This window comes from Trachypithecus francoisi, unplaced genomic scaffold (assembly GCF_009764315.1).
Source record: "Trachypithecus francoisi isolate TF-2019V2 unplaced genomic scaffold, Tfra_2.0 Lachesis_group1, whole genome shotgun sequence".
In the NCBI taxonomy this organism is placed as follows: Eukaryota; Metazoa; Chordata; class Mammalia; order Primates; family Cercopithecidae; genus Trachypithecus; species Trachypithecus francoisi.
This window is the reverse complement of record NW_022681454.1, coordinates 34,730,060-34,751,857: the sequence shown is the minus strand read 5'-3', so window position 1 is coordinate 34,751,857 and position 21,798 is coordinate 34,730,060. Positions and strand designations below refer to the sequence as shown.

Genomic DNA, 21,798 nt, shown 5'->3' with positions numbered 1-21,798 from the left:
AGCTTCACTCCTGAAGCCAGCCAGATCGTGAACACACCAGAAGAAAGAAACTGCGGACACATCTGAAGATTTTAAGGAACAGACTCTGGACACACCTTCTTTAAGAACTGTAACGCTCACTGCGAGCGTCCGCAGCTTCATTCTTCAAGTCAGGGAGACCAAGATCCCACCAATTCCAGACACACTGAGATTAAAGGTATGAGCCACCACCATCAACCCAACCCCAGACTTAAATGAGGAAAGAAGGGTGAATGTTCACTATATAAGTATGACTTAAATTCTTTATTCTGGTTACAGCAGCCCAGCCCTCTACTCAGCCATTTGATTCCAGTCAGCAATCTTCATTTGCTTGTGGAAGGTGCCTGCTCTGTAATTATCTGGCATGGTAAAGAGAACTTCAGGAACCCGTTTCTAATGATGCATTTTAATCAATAATGTCACATGATCAAAGATAAAAACAGAGAATGGATAAATTGGAGATAACATAGAGAAAAAGGGTGTTTAGCAAATGATTACCATGACCCAGTTGTCAAGTGTTAAAGGCTTGTAGTCAAGGTGAGAATAAAGATAATTTTTTCCACTCTTTTTCACGTAGATGGTGAAGCAAGGATCCACACAGAAGCAGTTTGTTATTAGAATTCTGATACGTACAGTAAAATATTTTACTGTGAAGAATATAAAGACAATTGACAGTTAATCACTAAAATGCTCTTTGTTTCCTAAAACTTTCCAATGTATTTGCTGTCCACAACAGCCATTCACCCTATGGATTTACTCATTAAAATATACAGTTTGCCGCTATGCACACTGAATTTGACAATGTAGACAACTGTGAAAGAGTATTCAATTTCAAAAAAGCCCAGGCTCACGCCTGTAATCCCAGCACTTTGGGAGGCTGAGGTGGGCGGATCACGAGGTAAGGAGATCGAGACCATCCTGATTAACATGGTGAAATCCTGTCTCTACTAAAAATATAAAATATCCAAGCGTGGTGGCGGGCGGCTGTAGTCCCAGCTACTCCGGAGGCTGAGACAGGAGAATGACGTGAACCTGGGAGTCGGAGCTTACAGGGAGCCGAGATCACGCAACTGCACTCCAACCTGGGTGAGCGAGGCTCTGTCTCCAAAAAAAAAAAAAAAAAAGTACTATTTCAAAATAATCGGTCGGGCGCGGTGGCTCAAGCCTGTAATCCCAGCACTTTGGGAGGCTGAGGTGGGCGGATCACGAGGTAAGGAGATCGAGACCATCCTGATTAACATGGTGAAATCCTGTCTCTACTAAAAATATAAAATATCCAAGCGTGGTGGCGGGCGGCTGTAGTCCCAGCTACTCCGGAGGCTGAGACAGGAGAATGACGTGAACCTGGGAGTCGGAGCTTACAGGGAGCCGAGATCACGCAACTGCACTCCAACCTGGGTGAGCGAGGCTCTGTCTCCAAAAAAAAAAAAAAAAAAGTACTATTTCAAAATAATCGGTCGGGCGCGGTGGCTCAAGCCTGTAATCCCAGCACTTTGGGAGGCCGAGACGGGCGGATCATGAGGTCAGGAGATCGAGACCATCCTGGCTAACACGGTGAAACCCCGTCTCTACTAAAAATACAAAAACTAGCCGGGCGAGGTGGCGACGCCTGTAGTACCAGGTACTCGGGAGGCTGAGGCAGGAGAATGGCGTAAACCCGGGAGGCGGAGCTTGCAGTGAGCTGAGATCGGGCCACTGCACTCCAGTCCGGGCGACAGAGCGAGACTCCGCCTCAAAAAAAAAAAAAATAATAATAATAATCCTGTAATTTATTTTGTACATATTCATTAGGACAGACAACATTTTAGCAGAGCTTCAGCTAGGTATTTTAAACTGGATTTTAATTATTACAAGTTAAAACAAACAGCATCTAACAGGTAATTTTTTTTTAGTAAAAAAGTAAAACTAAAGAGCAATAAAATGATATTTTTAAATTGTTTTTCATCATTTAATCTGAATGACAAACCTTAACTCTTTTACGTTCTGCAAAAAGGAAAGCTAATATTAAACATTGTAGATACTTTTGGAAGAAAATTGCTAATTTTGTTGGTAATTATCACACATGAAGGTAATGTTGTCTAATCTCATGTAATTATATTTCATGCTTCACAGAAAAATTTAATCACTACAAAAGTAAAAGAAAAACTATCTCCTCAGAAAGCACTACGGGAAACCTAGGTATCACAGTAGATGCATTTATCTTTGTTAAGACATTCGCGGTTCAGAAATTTCAATGCCGTGGTCAAATAATCACTTATTTAATATGTTATTTCAAGGAGAATATATTACCAGATTAAATGGCTACTAAATATGATGTTGCATTAGAATAACATTTAATATTGTATCTGCCCATGAATAACACTTCTTCTTCATTAAAATTTTAATTATTTCGTTTTTCTTATGATTGTGGTGAGATACATTTTTGGATGCCCTACTCCTTGAAACGCTTGACCAACAGAAAGAGAAATATTTCCTCATTTTGTTTTAACTTTTTTTTAGTGTTGTTAGAAAATAAAAAAGAATATTAAATATATCCTTGAAAACATTATTTTAAGTAAAATAACCCATACACAAATTGATAAGCATTATATAATTATACTTGTATGAAATATCTGGAGTAGGCAAAATTATAGATACAGTTGATTAAATGTGACAATGGGCTAAAGTAAAGGGTAAATGGGGAATTATTGCGTAATGGGTACAGAGTTTCTGCTTGGGTTCTGGGAAAGTTTTGAGATAGAGATTATGGTTTTACAACACTTTGAATGTAATTAGTGCCACTGAATTGTACATGTAAAAATAGCTAAAATGACATATTTTATGTTATATATATTTCACTAAAAACAAAAACAAAATAATTTAAGTAAGTGCATAAGAAGTGCTGTTAGTGGTGAAACAAATCACATATTTTTTAAATCCTCTACAAAACAGAAGGGAAAAACTGCAGTTGAAAAAAGGAATAGTGTATATTGCCAGGAACAAAAATTAAGTGCTTTTTTGTTGAGATACCCACGATAAAGGGGTTAAAATCACTGTAAAACTGTCTCAAACATGGATTACACTCAATTTTTGTAGTGATATAAAAACTTTCAAGTTTTATACTACTAATTATTTGGTAGTATATCTATGTTTTAAATGGTGTTTGATAGCCTTCAAGTGATTAATGAATTTTTAGGCACAGTATAAGTCACTGGAAAATTAGCAAAAGAAAAAATAATATATTCTATATAATATAATCATTTCTAAAATCCCAGTGTCATTAACTGATCCATCATGTGTCTCCAGATTCTAATGCCATGGAATGTTGCTCTACCAACCTATGAAAATATTTATTTTAGTTCATGCACATAGTCAACAGTCAATACATATTTGTTGAAAACAAACACCTCATGTTCTCACTCATAAATAAGAGCTAAACATTGAGTACACATGGACATAAAAATGGGAACCATAGATACTTGTGGCTACTAGAGGGGAAAGAAAGGGAGGGGGCAAGGGTTGAAAAACTACCCATGAGTGCGATCCTCACTACCTGGGTGAGTGGATCAATCACACTCCAAACCTCAACATCACAAAGTATAACCATGTAACAAACCCGCCCTTGTACTTTCTCAACCTAAAATAAATGTTGAAATAAAAAAAAATAGCACCTAAAAGAGAAATACTCATCCAAACATCATGTCTTTAGAGCAACGTGTATGTTGTGTTCTAGAGCTAAAGAAAAAGCCTTCAGTTCTTCACTAACTCAGACATTTCATAAGACACAATTGAGAGATAGTAAACTAACACTTTTAGCGAAGTATGTACAGGTTTTCCATGGTAAATGATTAATGATAAAATTTGAGCCAATCATTTTGTGAGCCTTTTATATATAAACTAAAATAGAAAAAAAAATAGCTATAGTGTTCTTAGTCAATCATGAGAAACAGATCCACTTTAATATTTTCTAGGTAGTAAAGAAAATTATGCTCAGTGTAATATTTAATAGGAAATTATTGTCATTTCCAGTATTCCCTACTTTATGTTGGAAGTTATGACAATGAAGACAGAGCGAGAGAGACAGGGAGAGAGAGAGAGAGAGAAGAGAAGGAAAAAGAAAGAAAGGAAATAAAAATGATCGGTAGGTAGATTGACAGAACTCTCTTTTATCTCTTCTGCTGTGCTGACAAAGAAGTCCTCACGCTGAGATGAATAATACATTAGAGGAAAGCAGCCTGGGTTATTGAGCCGTATGAGAAAGAACAATTACTCTAAAAGGTATCTAGAACTGCTGCAGTGGTGACCATTAATTGAGTGTATACATGCGGACACTCACATATATGTATATGGTAGTGCATGTGAATGAAGCCACTGATTGAGAGTTGGCACTATTTATTCCTATCCCAAAATCTACTTTAACCCAACTGGCCCGTAAAAGAAGCTTAGATTTTTTTTTTTTCCTAATTTAAGTTCTTTTAAAAAACAATTCATGTATCTATCAAATTATAACAAAATCTTGCTTTTTAGTCAAGTCTTCTAGACTGTTTTGTGCTCACATAGTGCCGAAAGAGTGAATTTTGAAAATGGAAGCAGATATAAATGGTCTTTATCAAATTTATATATGAATTTAGTGGATCATTTTCAAACAAATTCCTAATACATTGGGTCACATAGACATTTTTATCCAGTGAGCATAGATATCTAAAGGATTTCTGAGACCTCTTTCTCATACAGAGGCTGATATGTAGACACAAGCCCTGGGTTTATTTTTTTCTCACGTTTCTTTTTGGGCAGTGCTGCATTGCTGAACATTGTCATTCACATTCCAGGGTGACAATTCTACTGGTCCTCTAAGCATATAATTCCAATTTATGAGATTTTAACCTTGTCCTAAATTTCATCCTAATTATTTATATTCTTAATTTATTGGTAATTTCTACATGCATATGCATGTGTACAAGCATTATTTATGTACCTTCGTGTTTATTAAAAGATTTAGATTTTATAAACCATCTAAGACTTTAAGGAAAAAAGGAAAATATAAACATCGTGTATCAAAAACTTGGATACATGCTTGGAACGTTGTCTTAATTTAATGCCTTTTTGTAGTAATATTTACAAAACTGATTGAGAAATTACTTTGAAAATTTTTAGATAATTGTAAAAGTTGAGGAGAGTGTTTAAGAGCAGAAAGAAATTATTAGCCATTGGAAAATTCAATCATTTAGTATTATATCTGCAAACCAGATGGAAACTTCTAAATCAAAATAATACATAAAAGTAATTTAAACAACAAACTTATTTTTGTGTACACTTGATTATCAGATAAAAATCTATAGAATTATGGCAATTTTCTATAATGATTAGTATTATCAATATTTTAGAATACAGTGAAAAACATCTTTGTATAAAGGTTATATTTTTAAATTGTTAAAGTTTGAAAGTCTCTAAGATTGCTTTTAATACAGTAAGTGATTTTCACCTCTGTATTGCTAAATATGTTAATTATTATTTACTAAAACACCTTGTGAATAAACCACAGAAATAAACAAAACAAAGCAGAAAATCTATATTTGCTTTAATAGACTATGTTATAGAACAGTTTTAGATTAACAGCAAATATTGAGTAGAAGGTACAGAGATTTCCATATAAATTACTGCCCCACTCATGCATAACCTCTCCATTTTTAACATCCCCACGAGAGTGCTACATTTATTACAAATAGTCCTTACAAATGACTATAACTTTTTGCATTTCTAGCAACAAGTGTGAGTTCCTGTTGCTCCACATCGAACCCAACTTGACACACCATAAATACCCAAAGTCCACAGTCTGCATTAGGGTTCACTGTTGTAACTGCATATTCTACATCATTAGACAAATGTATAATGTCTTGTATAAACCATTATAGCATCATACAGAGTAGATTTAATGCCCTAAAAATCTTCTGCACTCCATCCACCTGTCACTCCTTTCCCATTAACTGCTGGCTAACCTGTTTTATTTTCTTTATAGGTTTGCCTTTTCCAGTATACTATATAGTTGGAATTGTAGAGTATATAGCCTTTCCAGATTAGCTTCCTTCTTTTAGTAATATGCACTGAAGTTTCTTTTGTGTCTTCTCATGCCTTTTTAGCACTGAATTATATTCCATTGCATGTAGGTTCCACCATACAACAGTTTGTTTATCCACTCACCTACTGAAGGACATCTTGGTTGCTTCCAAATTTTGATGATTATGAATAAATTCATATGAATTATCAACATCTGTATGTAGGTTTTCGTGCAGACATACCTTTTCAGCCCCTTTGGATAAACACCAAGGACCATGATTGCTGGATCTTATGGTAAGAATATGTTTAGTGTGGTAAGAAATCCCCAAACTGTCTTCCAAAGTGACTATAACTTTTTGCGTTTCCACCAGCGAGTGAGAGTTTCTTTTGCTCCACATCCTCAGCAGCACTTGGTGTTACACTGTTCTAGACTTTGCCTATTCTAATAGGTGCATAGTAATATTTCAGTTTCATCTGAATCATATCATTTTTTTCAGATTTCTCTAAGTGCAAAATTGAAGTTGGATTACAGGTATTTTCAAAGACTGAATCATGAGTAACACAAGTCTTGCCAGAGAACTGAACAGAAAACTATGACAAGCATCCACTAGTGAAAATTAGACACTGTACCTTGACTTTTCTACCCTCCCCCACTCCCTGCCAACACGGGCTCGCAAAAAGATTGCGAGATGGATAAGTTGGGTAACTGTCAACTCAGTAGGTTTACCTCGTGTTGCTGGCCAAGATTTCCACCTTTGTTAGATTCCCTAGTGATGTGCACTCATCAAATCTTCTGACTTAATATTATAGAGTAATTTTAGAGGAGAGAGTAGAGTAACGAGTATCTCTTTATTAGGTGTCCTCACTGCACTGAGTTTCACACTTACTAAAATTTCCAAAGTTGGCCCTAACAGTATTTTCTATTCTATTTCTGGATCTTGATGAGTGTAGACCATGAGCCCCACATTCTCTGAAGGATCTGCCCAAAGCATATGTGCTAATCAACTGCTAGTATGTGGCCAAAGAAATAACTACCCACACACACCTATTTGTTTACTGAGTATTTTTGTCGTCTTCATCTTTCTTTTTTCTTGCAGAGTGTTGCTCTTTCTTATTTTTATCATATAATGGTCATTGGTCTTGATACTTGAGTTTAAAATGTGGAAAGAACAAGCCCAAATTATCAATATATTAATTTCCTCATTTCTCTCATAGATATAAATCATGAATTTATATGCCAGTGTCAACCATAGGTTTCCAAATGTAGGTTGCATTATTCCATCTTCTTGTGTTTTCAGATTTTATCATACCAACAGACAAAGCTAATAAAGCCAACTAATCATGAAGTTAACTTGCCAAATATTCAATTATAGACAAAAGAAAAAAATCGAAACTATAAGGCTGAACAAAAAGACCTAAAATACATGGATCACAGTACATTTATTGGAATAACAGGATACAGAATATGAAAATTATTTAAATTCAAATTTTTCTTTAGTTCATTTGCATTCCTAAGAATACATAACCAATAATTAGATTAAATTTTAAAATATGCTATTTTTAATTTAAATTTCTGGAGGTACAAACACCGCTGAGCTGTTGGTTATAGGTGTGGTGTTTTGTATGTGTGTTACAAGCAATTGGAAGAAATTGACTGCTTCCATTGACCTGATTAACTAAATAATAATTAAACTTTCAACCTATTAAACATAGTTAGACGAACAAATGATATTTTTTCAGGTATTGGATGAGTCTCTGGCCTGATGAGCTTATTTGGAGATTTGAATGTGGAATAGAATCATGTCTTAAGACAAAAAGTCAAATCTCAGCCTTCAAAAATAAAAGAAAGAAAAAGGAAAACAATATAAGAAAAGAATAAAGCAAGAGAAAAGTAAATGAATGAACTATTTCTTGCTCTTGTTAAGGATGAGTAAAACATAGTGCCTGTTACATATGCTGACAACAGAAAAACCTAAAGGCCAGACTTACAAAGGAATTGAGTGCATTTAGAAAGGTACTTGTAACAGAAACCTCTGATTATAGTGAAATGCTTTAGTTTTCAAAGGGCACTCTGCAAACAGAGAAATCTATAATTGCTTTGTAGAGTGGTTAAAACTGCTGAGACAGCTTTGCAAATTCCGTATAAAACTGAACAACACTTTATGGAATGAAATAGTACCGGATTGATTGTTAATGCAAACTGGCTTGGAAACAATACTAAACTTCTGAGAACTGTGACGACCATGGCAAGCCATAAGGGAAATATCTCTCACAATGTATTCATTTTTCTCCCATGTAAATCTGTTTGAAATTTGAGAGTATTCTAAATATATATTTTTTGAATTGCAATTAATTTAATTCACTGATTCTCACTTGCTAATGTACATAGAAACCAATTGGGGAGACTGCTACAGTTTGGATTTCAAGCCTCTCTCTCCTAGAAATGTTGACTATCGGGCCTCAATGGAACCAAATTTCTGCATTTGTTTCTGAGCACACCATGTAAAGATTAGATTTGACTTTCAGAATCTCTACTAATCATTGTAATATGTCAGGAAGAAAGAAAGCAAAATTTAAAATAATAAGTTAGTTGTTTTTCCCTTACATACATGAGCATGAATTGTTATTAGGTGTACATTAGAGGGTGAAATAAATTCATCATGGAAATGGAATGAAGAAGATTAATGAAGATCTTAATTTTGGTCCTTCAGTCCTATGTCCATTGCCTTCATAAATCATTATAAAAACATTCAAGAGATAACTATAAATCTGAATCTCACTATATAATAATACATATCATAAGATAATGTAATAGCAATAGCAAAGGAAATGACATACCATCTTACATATATACTGAAACATCAGATGTATGTTATATTGTTAGAGGAATTATTTTGGACCAGTTTTATTTTTTGCTGACACATTTCCAGAACCAAGCATAAATAACAAGTAAATGTATTTTTTTTCTAAGTTGCCTTGGTTGTTTGGGGGCAAACACATTTGCATTTGACATTTTGGGCACTCATATTGTGTATTGCCAAATCTCAGACAACTTCTCAATTATCCTACTCTCTGAGATTTTAGTGAGAAAACCGTAAAGCACTATTTTTTTTTTATAAACTTGACATGGAAATGCAGAATTGTTATGTTGTCTACCTTCATTTCACTCTCACCCCAAATAACAATTCAGGTAAAAATAATAATGATAATAGTTTATAATCATGACTGAGCATTTACTACAGGAACAATCACTGTACTATGTGAATCAACTTACTTAAGTCTCATGACAGCCTTTTAAAATAGATACATTCCATATGAGCATAATACAGATGAAGAAACTGAGTCTTAGATGAGCTCTATTTTCCCAAAGTCACATAGCTCACTACCCATGTACAAAGAGCAATGGGTAACTGGAAGTGAAAAATACATCAGAATATAAGACATGAAGTCCTAACTTGTCTTTCTCTCTCAATTTGATTTAAGGAAAGAGAACTTATTCTTAGAGGACCTTACGTTTTAAGGCAGTATTCCTGATGGCAATAGGCTGTAGGGAATAGAAAGATTAATAAGCACAGTCTCTTTCTTTAATGAATTCACTGTCTAGTAAAAGAAAGAAAACAAAGAAGTCTGAATTCTAAATATAAGTAAAATTAATATGATGTAGGGGTTTTGAAACAGGAATACCTTATGCTGCTTTTAGGGGGACAGGAAATATTTGACATATTTGCACTTGATATGGCTCTTCCATAATGGAAAATTTCTTATGGAAAATAGGTCTTTCAGTCTGAAGGCACAACTGAGGCAACCTAAAAAGAGAAGTACATTTTACCAATCACATAATGAGAGTCAAATGGAATGCTAAAAGCTACATATTCTCACTATTAGTTATGTCAGGCTGGTATTATTTTCCTAGGAAGTTAAAACTTAGCAAATTAAAATATAAAGAGATTAGATGATTTGCCGAAGGTCACCAACAAATAATTATTACATGGGGGATGGAATCTGAGGAAATTTCAGCTGTCAGGCTCCTAACAACAATGTGGCAATGATTCCCACTTGAAAACTTGGTTGATGCGTTTGGGGACCAGCAGAAGAGTGTAATTAACTTGCAATGAGTTTGAAGGGCATAATGTGAAATGAGGCTGAAGAGTGAGATTAGGAACAGATTGTGGATGGCCTGGGATGTCTTACTGCAGAGTTTAGAATTCATTCTATAAGCAATACTCAGTGAGTGTTAAATATGAGGAGAGGAAGTGTAGTGATCAGATGCATGTCTTCAGATAGCTCTGAGGCAGTATGAAATCAGAATAGGAAAATATTTTATGCAGGCTGACAATTGTGGAATGTATTAAAATAGTTTACATGTGAGTTTAAAAATTGCATCAGCAGTAGAGATAAATTTCAAGAAACAGGAACTAATTTAAGAGACATTATAATGACAGGATAAATAGAATTCGGTAATATAGTTTATGTACAGAAAATAGTCAAAGGGTAGTTTATTTCACTAACATAAGTTTGTGTAAAAGTTTATTAAATGGCAGGCATTGTTCTTTCATCTTACAAATATTCGGCCAATTGTCATAAACCATAATAGGAATGTACCATTATTATTTATTATACTTGTAAAGAAACTGAGGCAAAGAACAGCCAAATACTTTGCTTTAAGTCTTCCAGATAGTAAGAGGTAGAGCAAGATTTGAAGTCAGCCCGTATGTTTTATTAGATGAGTTTATTAGAGAGATCGCAATCCATTCAACTGATATTTGCAAAACAGTACAAGGAATATGTTACCATGCCTTAGAGAATACAATTCAAAATGGAACATTCTGCAACATAATTATGAGAGGCACGTTACCTCAGGGAAACCAGCAGGTCTCCCAAAGAGGCCTTCGTTATGGGGCTTTATTCCCTGTGAATTGGCCAGTTGCAATTTTAACCCTCAATCTTTAAGGCACAGAAATTTGATACTATCTCTCTCCCCACAGTGATCACATTTAAGAATTATAATTCATAATAAAAAAACTTACAAGAAAAGGATACATCGGCTGCAATTTCAATTTATTTTCTGATAATGAGAAATATATTTATTAGAATCTGATCAGCTTCAGCATCACTCTCTCACACAAACAGGTTTCACAGGAAGCCAAATTACAATTGGAAGTTTTCTTAATGAGCATGAAAATGGTGTAAATTGATTAATGTGACACATGAGCTAAAAATTCACCAGGCTCTGCTGGCCTAACAAGTCCCTCTCCACAATAAAGATTTGCCTACCAGGAAGCTAATATGTTTGCATTTAATCTGACAGGAAGCCTCTCTCATTGAGAGTCTTTAAATGAGTGATGCCAGTATGTGTACAGATAACTCATCCATGCTTCATTTGCTGAGTAATACCAATAACAGTGACTCAACATTTGTGCCATTGTATGATTGCATACATATTCTATAAAGTACATATATTACATATATATACTACAATGTATACCGACACAGTTATTCATATTCAAAATGGGTCTTTATTCATTTTTTTCCATTATGTGTTAAACTGTAGAGTCAAGCCCTCATCTTACTTTCCTCATTTCTAATGCTTACTTGGTGAAGGCATCTTTTGCTGGTAGAAGAAATCTCTTACCAGCTTCATAATATCCACTTCACAGATGTTGATACTGAAGTACTGAGGGATTATGCCTCTGGGGGAGTCAAGCAGGAATTTGGGAATTTAAAAATGGAGCCCAAGCAAAAATGAAAATAGTATCAATGATAATAAACATAATTCAATAAAAATGATCATAGCTCTCAGAGCTTCCACTTCAGATACACTTATATAATACATAGCTTCTTAATACTTAAAATAATCTTACATGATGGTAACAGAGGAGGAAACAGGCTTGTCTTTTTACATACTAGGAAAATGAAGTTGCTGAGTTATATACTATTTAGCTAAAACTAAACCCAAGTCTGCTAGTTCAGAACTGTGCAAGCCATTCAATACATCAGACACAGAGAAGATAACCCTTTACTGTTTACTTGAGTCACCCTGAGACTGGAGTAATTAATTCTTCCAGAATATCATAGTGACACAAGTGAATATGAACAATTGATCTTGTTAGCTCACTCCTTACACTTAAACGCTTACATTTATATAGCAATATATTTACCCCATTTTATGAATTCAGGAAAACCTGAATTAGAGATCAGATCAACATCCACACAACTAAAATGGACCTGTGCATCAATAATCATAGCTCAACTATTTCTCTCCTTTGCCTACAGGTTTTCATGTTGGCATTTTCAAAAACTGAAAGAAAGAAAACCTTCCAGAGAATATTTTTTTCATCGTACTGAAAAGACGGGTGAAAGGAGAGCCTTGTAATGTGTTACAATAACCTCCTCTGAGAGATATGGACAGACATAATGTTGACCACTGTTCTTTTTATGAAGATAATACTCTATAGAAAGGGCATGGCCATGCCTCAGACTCGAGACTCACATGTCATCTATGTTATTAAATAAAAGCATATCTACATGACAAAATTGAAACTACTGTATATTCGGCATGGTGCCTGGTTGCATCTAATGCATCCTAATTTTAGTGGTTTATTTAGTTGCCGCTATTTTACTGTGGCAAATGTATTATATGCTTCATAATGGAAATCAATTACCCAATTATGTGTGGTCTAAAATTAAAATCATCATTCCACTACACACATGGGTAGGCAGATTATTTAAGCTGTTAGAAGCTAAAGCCAATACAAAATAATCACAGATAAATGTTTCTCTTTCACCAAATGTCAGTTTTATCATTTTACATAATCAGCTTCTCTCCCAATTATGAATCATAATTTAGCGTTGATAAAAGGATAGACCACAACACTTATGTTTTTAGAAAGTGCAGTGCATACATTTAATGCCAAACTTTCTGAAGGGAAAGCTTCCTAAAAAGATGAAAAATGGTTATCACTGGTCATTGAAGATTGGAGTCATTTGATTTTCTGAACACACTTTTATAGGAATAATTACCATTTTACCATTTTACTTTGTAAACTCTAATCAATTATTAACGTGCTATGTGATAAGATCGGCTCACACTCAAGATTTAGTCACTTGTCAATCTGAGGGGTTCCTTTAAGTTGATTTATTGGTGTACTATTCTATATGTGACCGTTTGTATCATGTAATCTAGATGAGGTAATCAAATGGTAACTCAAATTCAGTGCATACCTGGAAATTTATATACTGAGTTGTGCTTGATAGTGAATGGTTTGAGAAAAACCTGCATTCAAAATGCATTTGCCATTATCTTGTTAATAGGCTCTACTGCTTTAAATCTACAAGGAATGCAAATAACTGATAATTCTGCACTCATTAAGAAAATCTCCAGTGACTTACTTCAGTTAAATGTTCCAACAGGCATGTTTAGCACTTCTTTTGGGATTGGTAAAGTTCCAAAAGTCTGTAAATTAAAGTTCTGCAGAGTGCTATCAAATATGCATAATGAAACCCTAGATGTAAATTAAGAAGATTTATATGGCTGCATTCTGCTTACGTTATTCAATAGCAATGCCTCACAGGTTTTTATGAAGCAAATAAAGTGTTCTTTTTCTTGAATTCCAATTTAAATGGTCACTATGGATTCATTCTTACATCACTTGTTTCACCCATTATAGAATGGATAGTCATTTTAAATCTATAATTCATCCTAAAGGTTTATCATACAACACGGTCAAATTACATGATACTCCATACATACTACTGCATAAATGAACAGCTCAAGCTAATGCAGAGATATATGCGTGCTATTTATATTAATGGTCTTTCAAATCATTATCCAGGAATTATGATGTGGCACTCCAACATTTTCTCTCTCTTCTTAGATTTAGTGATGCTGGTCTTGCCATATTAACTCTGAAATTTGAAGAACGTTATAAATTTGGATAGAAACATTAAGATCTACCAAGAGGAATACATAAATTTTACCTGCATAGGGATAATTCACTATCACGTATAATTCTAATGAAGTAAGACTTGTGTTTGATATAGGATGTATGAGCCTGTCTGTCTACTTGGCAACATACATTGTTATATAGAATAGTTAAACAACAAAATAGTATATAAGCCTTCAGATCATGCTCTGCAGTAGACTAAAGGCATTAGAAAAGAAGAACAAGGACAAATAAAAGAGCTTGGCATTTAATTTTTAAAAGCTATTTTGAAACCTTGTGACTAAAAGATGTAGGGGAGAGGGTGCCAAGCAGAATTAATAACTAATGTTAAAGACTAAAAAGAATGTCTAAGAAGTTTAGGAGCTACACATATCTTTGAATGTTTATGTCTACATGCATCAGGAAATAAATGCTATGTTCAGTGTAAGCAGACTGGATCATTTTCTAAAAACATTTAATCTTAACTGCAAAAATTAGAAATCAGTTTTCTCTTTTTCCAAATCCATGTATCTTTTTTTCCAGTTAATTTCTGGGCATGCATACCATGTCAAAAATAGTATCATATTGAGTATTTTAAACAAAAAAATAAAAGCTTAAAGCAGACTAGACAATCAACAAAATCTGTTAATATCAAACTGTTCACAAGCTTTATGTGAACTATCCTTTAAAAGTTAACATACATGCTCTCCATTTACATTTTGTCCTTATGCAGACAATATTGCCTCCTCTATTCATTGTAAAACTTTTATATTTCTGCTCCTGTTTTGAAAGAAGGTATCTATCATTGTGGCAAAAAGGGATAGCTGGGGAAGCTTAGCCTCCAACCTATTATTTTAACTCGCTTTTCTATCTACTCTATATGAATGTGATTATCTCAGTAAGACCATTAATCTTTTCATGATTTAAAGCTTATAGCTTTGGTTTAACTTAAAAGATGGATACCTTTTAAAAAATTTCAACTTTTGCTTTTGATTCAGGGAGTACAGTGTGCAGGCTGACTGCATGGGTATATTTCATGATGCTTAGGTTTAGGATATGGATCCCATCACCCGAATAGTGAGCATAGTACCCATTGCCGCCTCCCTCTCTCCCCTCTCTAGCAGTTTCCAGTGTCTATTATTCCCAGGTTTACGTCCATGTGTGCTCAATTTTTAGCTTCCACTTGTAAGTTAGAACATGTTGTATTTGGTTTTCTGTTCCTGCATTAGTTCACTTAGGATTAATGGCTCCCAGCTGCATTCATATTGCTGCAAAGAACATGATTTTATTACTTAATTTTTTATGGCTGCATAGTATTCTATGATCTGTGTGTACTGCATTTTCCTTATCTAACCCACCATTGATGGACTTCTACTTTTATTCTGAGTCTTTGCTATTGTGAATAGTGTTGTGATGAGCATATGAGTGCATATGTGTTTTCGGTAGAATAATTTATTTTCCTTTGGGTATATGCCCAGTAACAGGATTGCTGGGTTGAATGGTAGCTCTGCGATAAGTGGGACCTAATTAAACTAAACAGCTTCCACACAGCAAAATAAACTATCAACAGAATAAACAAACAACGTACAGAATGGGAGAAAATATTTGCAAACTACATATCTGACAAAGGTCTAATACCCGGAATCTATAAGAAACTAAAATAAAACAACAAGCAAAAAACAAATAACTTCATTAAAAGTGACCAAAGGACATGAACAGATACTTCTCAAAGGTAGCCATGCAAGAGGCCAACAAATATATAAAAATGTTTCAGATAACTAATCATCAGAACAATGTAAATAAAAACCACAATTAGATAACATCTCACAGTAGTAAGAATAGTTATTATTAAGAAGTCAAAGAGCACCAAATGCTGAAAAGTCTGCACAGAAAAGGGAACACCTATACTTGGTGGGAATATAAATTAGTTTAACTACTATAGAAAGCAGTTTGGAAATTTCTTAAAGAACTTAAAACGGAGAGATACCTATTCCTAACACTTTACACAAAGGGCTTATTTTAAATTAAAAGTTACATGATTGATAAAATAGATGAAACATACCTTAGGCCTTTTGTTGTGTTTCTTCCTTTGTTCCAGCCTAAGTTTCCAACGTTTATATTTAGAGATCTGCTCCAGACCCAGGGTCATCCAGCTTTGGATTTTTATAGCCACATTTATTAATTACAGAAGTTGAAATAATTCAGTCTGAAGACTCTGAAAACATTTTCTAGAGCAACCAGAAAAATGTTCATTTTCTTGTAATTCTTATAAATTATGAAGAGTGACTATAATTCCTGTGTCCATGGAGAGGCAGAGGGGGAGAGGAAAAGAACATATGCATGAGCAAGTAAAGTAGGAAGGTCAAGAGAAGATTTCTTGATTTGTTTAACTTTGTGTCAACTTGAGTGAGCCATGGTGCCCTGATATTTGGTCAAACATTTCTCTGGATGTCACTGTGAAGTGTTTTTGTTTTTGCGTTTGTGTGTGTTTTTTTTTTTTTTTTTTTGGATGAGATAAACATTAAATTGATAAAGTTTGAGTAAAGCAGATATCCTACATAGTGGGTGGACCTCATTTCATCCCATCAGTTGAAGGATTAAAACAGCAAAGACTGATCTTCAAGAAAAAAAGTAATTCTACCAGCAGAATGCACTTAGATGCAAACTAAAACTATTCTTTAGGTCTTCTTCAGTCTGCTGGCCTACCCTGTAGATTATGTGTTTGCACCCCCATAATCACATGATTACATGAGATAATTCCTTAAAAGAATGAGCTCATGTGATCTTATAATTATGGAAGTTTTACATATCTACATTCAGACACATCATTATATATATTTTTATCTATGTCTATATTTCTATATCTTTATATATCATCTATATATCTAGATATAGATGTAGATCATATAAATGACCTATATATTTCTATTCTAGAAATAGAATTCACATATATAAATAGAATCCATATATAGAATCCATATATAAAAATAGAATCCATATATATAGAATGCATATATATAGCCCATATATATGAATCATATATATGAATTATATATATATATATTTATGAATTCTATTTCTCTGGAGAACCTAATTTATCATCCTGTTATTTTCATTGTTTTTGAACTCATCCATGCCTGGAGCTATATCTACTTCTAATCTTTTCAGTTACTTGAGGCCATTCATCTCCTTTTTGTTAAAAATAATTTAGCTCGATATTCTCTGACATACAGGTGAGGGAATCTCAATACATTTTCTATATTTTGAAAGAAGGTGAATAAAAAAAGAAAAATCCTTAACTGATGGATGCTAACCGATGGCTGTGTAATTTTGAAGTAAATGATTTTATTTTCTAAGCCTTAGCTTTTTCGTCTCCAAAATAAATATAATGATACAGAAGTCATTTGAGGTGTAAATAAAATATCTGTATCAGTGTTGGTAAACTATAAAATGTCATAAAATACAAAATGTACACACATTTCAAAAATGTTTATGATTTTGATTACATTTTATTTAAAATGGGATTTCAAATTGTATTAATCTTATGCTTTTTTGCAATTTCTGTAGTTTAAATAGTAATGAGATAGAAAAAACACTTAGAAATATTGTAAGGAATCTCTAAAATATAATAGATAAATAGTTGAATAGGATTTGTAAATCTTTGTGTTATGCTATTGAATTCTTGTCTGAGTTTTATGTGGTGGTGAGAAAGCTAAGTCAAGTAGCCTATAGACATTTTGTATGTAGCGTAACTGTGTTCTTTGTAAGTTGTGTTCCCACATTAAATACGAGCCTACAGAGATTTTCTTCAGATAAATAAAACCTGCACCAATGTACAAAGCTTAGCAGTATGCTTTATTGTATGGCTTTTCTGAGAAGTTTTCCAATTTGAAAAATCTGTTTAGCTATGTTAAACTCAATGTTCCAAATTGATATTATATAACAAGGGATATATTTATATACAGCATATGTTGTCTCATCCTCTTAAAATATTACAGAGAATACAATTTTAAAACCTGGTAATACATCTTTGTTCACAATAGACACTTTTGAATTTAGTGGCAAATCTATAACAACGTATTTCTCTACCACTACAGATTTCTGTAGCACCTTATAGATTACATTCCACTCTTATATACTTAGTAAATCCTATGAAGCTAAACCTAAGGAATGAGGACATTGTTAAAACAGAAACAATAATTATCAATCCTAAAATTCCTGTTTGTGTGTGTTTGTAGGAGATGTACAGAGACATAAAAACAGAAAGAAATAATAGGTGTGTGCAGTCAATATGTATGGCCTTCTTCCTAGAAACATGAGACATGCTAGAAAATTGTCAGCAAGACTGAGGTTTCTTGGAGAAAACAATTTGATCTAATTTTTCCCCTTTTCTTATACTTTTAAGCTCAAGGGTACCTGTGCAGGTTTGTTACATAGGTAAACATATGTCATAGGGGGCTGTTGTACAGATTATTTCATCACCAAGACATTAGGTCTAGTGCCCATTAGTTATTTTTCCCAATCCTCTCCCTCCTCCCACTCTCCACCCTGCAATAGGCCCTAGTATGTGTTGCTCCCCTGTATGTGTCCATGTGTTCTCATCATTTAGCTTCCACTTATAAGTGAGGATATGCAGTATTTTGTTTTTTGTTTCTGTGTTACTTTGCTAAGGATAAAGGCCTCCAGGTCCATGCTGGAATAGAAATTGTTCTGTTATAAAGACACATGTACACGTATGTTCATTGCAGTACTATTCACAATAGCAAAGATATGGAATCAGCCTAAATCCCCATCAATGATAGACTGGATAAAGTAAATGTGGTACATATATATCATTGAATACTATGCAGTCATAAAAAAAGATATAATTTTTACAGATACAGCTTATAAAATCAAAAAAAGTGATGAGTGAATCATGTCTTCCCAGTTTATCTAAAATATATATATATATATATATATGAATTAAAAACATGAGGACTCCAATTTCCAAAACCCATTAAGTTTATGCTTGTATTAGGGTTCTCTAGTGGGAAAGAACTAATAAGATAGATGTACATATGAAAGGGAGTTTATTAAGGAGTATTGACTCATGATCACAAGGTGAAGTCCCACAAAAAGCCGTCTGCAAGCTGAAAAGCAAGGAAGCCGGTCCGAGTCCCCAAACCTCAAAAGTAGGGAAGCCGACAGTGTCGCATTCAGTCTGTGGCGGAAGGCCTGAGAGGCCTTGGCAAATCACTGGTGTAGATCAAAGAGCTCAAAAGCTGAAAACCTTAGTGTTCAACGTTAGAGGGCAGGAAGCATGCAGCATGGAATAAAGATGAAAGCGAGAAGACTTAGCTAGTCTCCTCCTTCCACGTTCCTTTGCCTGCTTTATTCTGGCTGTGCTGGCAGCTGATTAGCTGGTGCCCACCCAGACTGAGAATGGGTCTGCTTCTCCTAGTCCACTGACTCAAATGTTAATCTCCTTTGGCAACATCCTCATAGACACACAGGAACAATACTTTGTATCCTTTAATCCGATCAAGTGAACAGTCATCATTAACCATCACAATGTTACACATAAAAAGCTTTTCTTAAATTACTTATTACCACTCAGTTTTTTTTAATGTTTTTAAAGAGATACTTAATATCATTACAGAGAAATATATTTTCTATATAATGGGCTTCATAAGCCTTTCATGTGGTGGTTTGTATAATTGTATGGGACTTACATGTTTTTTTTGTTATATCATGCTTACATATTTTATTTTATTTTATATTTTGTATTTTAGAAATCAAGAAATTAAAGTAAGTTGAACTTTTTTTTTTTTTTTTTTTTTGGTAATGATAACCTCCCAGATTAGTCATCATGGTTGTGTTGATGCTCAGAATATGATATCCCTAAGTGACAACCTCAGAAGCAGTCTCAAAAGCAGTCTCTCTCTGACTTCCTACTGTCCCCTTGTCTTTCCTCCGTTGTTGTCCCCTGAGGCTAACTATAGAAACTAGAATTCCTCTTCCCCTAGGCAGGTCATAGTAACCAGAACCCCTTTACCTCAAATCCAGCCATACAAAACTAAAAAAATTACAACAATTCACCTCCCAACTCCACCTTTCTGTGTAAGAGCTGGCCATAAAGAAATTCTCTGAACTACCTTGTTTGATTGTCGGCTATAAGACCTCCATTCCAGAATGGGTCCTGCCTCCATACCTGGGAGAAAGGAATGCTGCATACAGAGGCAGCAAAAGTTAGACATGTCATGAAAGCATACAATAGATGTGGATGATAATAATATAGTATATCATTTGTTACCATAAAATATACATGAATCTATTATAAAAGTCAAAGTTTATTAAAACTTATGCCCACGAACATTTACAGACCACATATGCTACCATTCAAAATGAAGAGAAATGTTAACAAATGTGAAGATACAATATTAAATCATAATACTGCAAATGCAGTTGGGTTTATGATCAGGGCTGCCTTTTTCTATAAAGCTGACAATCCCTGAGCCTTAAAGGAAAAAGATTAGCACCAGCTATCAATCTTACGGTTGTATAACAAGAAGGTCTAGACAATGAGGACTCCTAAGGATGACAAGGATGAAGACTTACAAGTATCCACCTCCACTTAATGAATAGTAAATATATTTTCGCTTCCTCATAATTTTCTTAAAAACATTTTTTTTTGTTGTTTAGCTTACATTATTGTAAAAACATGTTCATATTATTAGTCAAACTTTCAGTCAACAGTATGCTATTCGCAGTTATGTTTTGGAGTCAAAAGTTATAGACAAATTTTTTTATTGTGTTGTGGGTTGGCATTCCTAACCCCTGCATTGTTCAAGGGTTGACTGCATAAGGAACATTTTGAAAGACAGATAGGCAGAACCACGAAAGGGGGAAGTGATTTGGAATTAATTAGTCCATGATATGATGCATCTACAACTGTTAAGGTGGCTGAAATTGGAACTGAGGAGTGCTCTGGCCCCTACTTCGGTGGCAAAAACCTGCAAGCATTTGGTCACAAAAATCTTAAATATTCTAACTTTCTTCTCTGCTAATATATCAGATTTGTCCTTAGGATGGTGTTGGAAAGAGAATTTATTCTCTAAGAAAACAGTGTTTTTTCAAAGCATACCACAAAATGTCAAGATCTGGGAAAGAAAAAAATAAAAGGAGCCCCTTCTGGAAAACATCTCTGAAATAAGAACGGGGTCTCAGTGGCAAGATCTTTTCTTTGGATAATTATATTCTGGTCCAGATTCTACCCATTAGTATGGATTGTTATAGTGTGAAAAGAATCTGAATTTGAGAGATATGGTATATAGTTAGAAAATGTTTTTCGTTTGTTTAGGAAGTAAATTTTGAAGGTGTATTGTCATCATTAATCCAAAACAATTCTTAAAGATTTGTGACTGCTTTACCAGTATTAGATGTTCAAACTTTGCTAGAATCTCAAGTGAAGTACAGGACTGATGTTAGCACAAAATAAATACATTTAATTTGTAACATTTGGAGTGATCTCCCAGTTCCTCTTCTTAACAAGTCATCTGACAAATAGTTTTTTTCCTAAGAGCAATGAAAACAAACTCATACTAATTACAACTAGTATATGCTCAAAGTGGAAAATCCCTTATAATAAACTGCTACTTTGTTTTTAAAGAAATAACACTACATTATTGTGTTAAGTAATTAAAAATAACCTACTGTGTCATTTATCAAAATCCAAATATGTTATTATGCTTTGAAATACTGTATTGGATTCAAAACAATCTAAAAATGAATTCCGTCAGCAAAGAGAGAAATAATAAAAGTGAAAAGAATTACATACTTGTAACAT

General features: G+C 34.0%; 1 protein-coding gene across 1 annotated transcript in view; it reads right to left on the bottom strand.

The window, feature by feature from the left end:
- LOC117084886 overlaps positions 1 to 21,798 on the bottom strand; it is a 64,477-nt gene that overhangs the window by 15,100 nt on the left and 27,579 nt on the right. The gene's annotated exons all lie outside the window — the stretch shown is intronic.